Source organism: Cryptomeria japonica, chromosome 5, assembly GCF_030272615.1.
Source record: "Cryptomeria japonica chromosome 5, Sugi_1.0, whole genome shotgun sequence".
Taxonomy (NCBI): domain Eukaryota; kingdom Viridiplantae; phylum Streptophyta; class Pinopsida; order Cupressales; family Cupressaceae; genus Cryptomeria; species Cryptomeria japonica.
Window position 1 is genome coordinate 277,149,362 of NC_081409.1, and position 5,441 is coordinate 277,154,802.

Below are 5,441 nucleotides of genomic sequence, written 5' to 3' on the forward strand. Positions count from 1 at the left end.
GATGTCAATATATAGACATTTAGATTTCATATCGGCCTCAAGAAAACATAACACAATTTCCTAGGTGCAATGTATCTCTGGTCAATGATGGTAAGATGAAAGAATAAGTATCCGGTAGAATACTGAGAGGGGGGGGGGGTGAATCAGTATACTGAAAAACTGATACAAACTCCCAAACTCAAATTCAAACTCATAAATTAAACTTTTACTTATCAAGATCAGTACTCAACATCAACCGGTTTGACTGTTATGACAACTTAACAGTAAACAAATTCAATCTTGTAAACATAAAAAATGCTTAATCATATGTCAACATATTTATCTCTCAATGCTTCCAATTATCACACCTTATCAGAATAGTTAAGTAGTTAATCAAATCAATAAATAAGATCATAACCACAAAAACATTCACCACTTGATACAAATATTTATACGTGGAAAACCCAAATAGGTAAAAACCACGGTGAGATGAGACTCACAAGGATAGCTATCTGAACTCTTCTGAAGTTTGCCCTGTTAGGAGCCAAGCCTATTAAAGATTTTACAATAAGTCCTGTTATGAACTAATTCTGGTTAGGAATCACCTGGTTAAGGGATTTACAAATATGCCTTGATTAAAAGTACAATACCCTGTTAGGAGTAACCTCGCCGGAGGATTTGAGAATCCAAACTAATGGACTACCTTGTTAGAGGATTTAGAAAGTAACCAAGATTTTTAGAGCTTACTCGGTTAGGGGATTTCAATTTTTGCTGTAATTATTAGAAAACAACATGTTTTCTTGATCTGTGTGAATAGAACTACATATGCTTGATTAAATCCTTATTAAGCTTCAATATTCCTTTACTCAAACTGCAGATCCATCCACTGGTTAGGCAACCACACACTCAATTGGTTTCTGCCAATCTTGTCAACTTTGCCAACACTTAACAAAGCAATATCATCGACCTTAAATACAAATCAACTAGGTCGGTAACACAACAAAAACCTAATTCTCTTCATCGAGATTACAAACAAGTCGGTACAATCTCGACCGTTAGAAATCATAACAATCTCTTCACATTCTTCAAGAAAATTCCAACCGCTCCATGATCACCACTTCATCGGACTTTGTAACTTATCACGCGCTATGCATTAGATGCAATCCACTTTTCTCCTTTCCAAGATAACAAACAAATGCACCGAATCAATTTGAACTTATCCTCATACAATGATCACACACATCTCCATCATTACCTCTCAACATTATATCTTAAACCAACAAACTTGACCCGTTAGGATTTAACAGAAAACAACTGGTAGGGTTTACCAGTTACATAACATAGAAAGGTTTAACCCTTTACACTGGTTCATCTTACAAACTACCATATACCGGTTTACAACATCTTCCTTAAAGTTTATCATACTGATTACAAGGCAATAGCAATAACAACAATAACATCAACAATATCATGAATATCATTCACCGGTTCAATTGACATCAATGACAACATATCATTAATGCAATATATATGCAAAATGCCAACAATCTAAAAATCCCAACAATCTCCCCCTTTGGCATTGATGGCAATACAAATATCAACGCCCCTGATTGCTGATGTGGATTAGTTAATAGGAATCCTGGTTTATATTACCAAGTATTCACCATGCTTTGTCTGTCTTCAATCTATCATTGGTTCACCTAATCAGACACACAATTCTTCTCTTCAATCACATAATTCTTCTCCCCCTTTTACATCAATGCCAAATTGAAAGTAAAACATGTAATTCCAAATTTTCACTGTGCATCAACATAGTGCAACTTGATGCTCCCCCTGTGGAATACATCCACTTCCAAAAACAATCAATCCATGTAAAATTCTGCAAGTAATTTAGGGACTGATGCAATCAACATCATGCTCAACTGACTTCATGAAGAGGGACAACCCCCAACTGACTTATAAGATACTCAAAAGTTGTCTTTGGCAGAGGTTTGGGAAAGATATATGCAAGCTGCTCCTGGGTAGAAACATGCTCTAAGATAACATCTTTACTTTGAACTTTTTCCCTCAAAAAGTGATACTTCAATTCAACGTGCTTAGTCCTTGCGTGCAAAACAAGATTCTTAGAAATATTTATTGCACTTGTATTATCACACAAAATATTTATAGGTTCTGATATCTTCATCTTAAAACCTTCCAAAATGTGTCTCATCCAAATAGCTTGTGTGCAATTCATGTAAGCTACTACATACTTAGCTTCAACTGTAGATTGTGAAGTACAACTCTGCTTCTTACTACTCCATGAAACTAGCCTTCCTCCTAGAAAGAATGCTCCACTGGTAGTACTCTTCTGGTCATGAATATTTCATGCCCAATCAGCATCAGTGTATGCCTTCAAATCAAAATTGCCTCCATATGGATACCATAACCCATAGCCAATAGTACCTTTCAGATATCTAAAAATTCTCTTGGTTGCTATCAGATGTGCTTCCTTTGGATTTTTCTGAAATCTAACAACTATACCAACTGCATGGGCAATATCCGGTCGACTGTGAACAACATAGTGACCTGTATTCCTTTTCATCTATAGACTTAGATGCATCCTCCTTGGACAATTTACAACCTATAACCATTGGAGTTCCAACTGGTTTATAGTCACTCATGCCAAAAGTCTTCAAAACTTATTTCACATATTTAGATTGAGTAATGAAAATACCATTCTTCATATGTTGTATTTGCAAGCCTATGAAATTTTTTATTTCCTCTACTAATGGCATCTCAAACTCATTCTTCATTTCATCTACAAAACTGTTGCTCATGACATCATTACCTCCAAATATAATATCATCAACAAATACTTCACTGACCAGTATTTCATCTCCTTCAGACTTGAGATAAATGTTGTTGTCATCATTAGTTCTTGCAAAGCCTATCTTCATCAGATGTGTATAAAGTTGTTCATACCATGCTCTGGGTGCCTGCTTTAATCCATATAAAGCTTTATGCAATCTACATACCATGTCTTCCTTATCTGTCAATGCATAACCATCGGGTTGCTCTATATATACCTCTTCTTCCAATATTCCATTCAAAAATGCAGACTTAACATCCTTCTTGTATACCTTGAACTTCTTATGGACTGCAAATGCAATTAATGTTCTAACTCCTTCCAGTCTTTCTATTGGTGCGAAAGTTTCACCATAATCTTCTCCTTCTTATTGCACATAACCCTTACAAATTAATCTTGCCTTATTGCGAACTACAACACCATCTTCATTTAACTTGTTTCTAGACACCCATTTAAAATTCTTGTTTATTGGTCGGGGTATCAGGGTCCAAGTGTTATTCTTCTCAATTTGATCCAATTCCTCCTCCATTGTGTTTACCCAATGATCATCACCAAATGCCTCCTTAGCACTTCTAGGTTCAATGGTGGAGATCATGTAAGAGTTCTCTCTAATTTTCCCATCCTTATCCCCAATAATATGCTCAGGACTATGATCTAGTCTCACATATCTAGGAATAACATGATCATTCTCATCAGGTTCAACTTCTTCATTGTCTTCTTCCTCTGAATTTATTTGTTTTGGTTGAACAAATATATTAGGATTTGCTTTCCCGATTTTTGATTTAACAGTTTTAGGTTCCAAAAGAAAAATGCAAGGATCTTCATCCTTTCTCTCTGAACAAGTTCCTTCTGTAATTTTAGGACATTCATCTACACAAACGTCAGCACTCTCAACAATTCTCTGTGTCCGATTGTTGAAGCATTTGTAGGCCTTACTCTTGGTGGAATAGCCAAGAAATATGCCTTCATCACTCTTAGCTTCAAACTTTCTTATGTAATCACCTCTTTTGATAAAACATTTACTACCAAAGATCTTAAAATAGCTAACATCAGGTGATCTTCCATACTAGTACTCATAAGGTGTCTTGTCCTTACCTCTTTTCACCAGAAATCGGTTCATTGTGTAGACCGTTGTACTTATAGCTTCTCTCCAAAATGTTTTTGCTACATTTCCTTGTATCAACATAGTTCTATCTGCTTCAACTACTAACCGGTTGTTCCTCTCTGCTATACCCTTCTACTGTGGTGTCCTTGGTGCAGAAAGCTGCCGCTTGATACCATTCTCGTCACAATACTTAGTGAATTCCTTAGAAGTAAATTCACCGCCTTGATCTGTTCTCAGACATTTTATCTTTTTGCCACTCTCTTTCTCAGCTAAGGCTCTGAATGCCTTGAATTTACCAAAAGATTCATTCTTATCCTTCAAGAATGTGACCTACATCATCCTTGAACAATCATCAGTGAAGATCATGAAATATCTATGACCTGAAATACTTCTAGTTCTTATTGGTCCACATAGATCTATATGAACCAAATCTAACAAGTGCTCTGCTGAGAAGGACTTGCTCTTGAAAGTTAAAGAAGTCATCTTTCCTAACTGACATTCTTTACAAAGAGCATTAACTAGTTTGTCTAGCTGAGGCAGACCTCTTACTATCTTAGACTTGCTCACTTTAACAATGTTATCAAAGTTTATATGACAAAATATCCTATTCCAAAACCAACTATTATCTATTTTTCCAACCAAGCAGTTGCTAACTTTAGGATTAAGATGAAATAGATTACCTCTGGGTTGTTTCCCGGTTGCAATCAATTCACCTTTGTTGTCAAATATTTTGCACATACCATTTCAAAACTCCAATGTATCCTCTGTCATTAAGTTGTGCCACACTCAGAAGATTGTGCTTTAGGCCTTCAACCCAATGGACATCATCAGTACTGCTCTTCCCATTAAGAGAAATAAATCCCTTACCTTTAACCATACATGGTGAGTTGTTGCCAAATCTAACAACACCGCCATCAAATTCCTTCAAGGAAAGAAATTTGCTCTGATCATCGGTCATGTTATTTGAACAACCACTATCAATGATCCAATCATCACATTTATCTATCCTGGGCACTAGTGCTTTCTGATCTGATATCTCTTCCTTAATAGCTACAAACATGATATCTTCACTAGCATCATCATCAGATTCTTCATTAATAATACCACTGTCAGTAGCTACAAGACACTCTCTCTTCCCTTTACCCTCATACTTCTTAAATTTGTCTCTCTTGTATTCATTTTCACCATTAAGGCAATTAGCTGCTATATGACCAATCTTATTGCATGCAAAACATTTCAGTGGTAGCTTACCTCTGTATTTTCAAGTGCCTCTAGGTAGTCTTTTTTCCAACAATGCTTCAAGGTCCACTAAACTGTTTTCATCATCAGCATCTTTGCTGGATCTAGATTCATAGCTATGACCAGTATCTCTACTTCTTCTTTTAGATGAGTTAGAGACATAAGTGTTAGGGTTTCAATCAGATTTGAAGCAAATATGAACTAACAATCATATGCAGATTTAAATACAAAAGATAAAGAAATAAATACATCAACCTTACAATGCCTTAA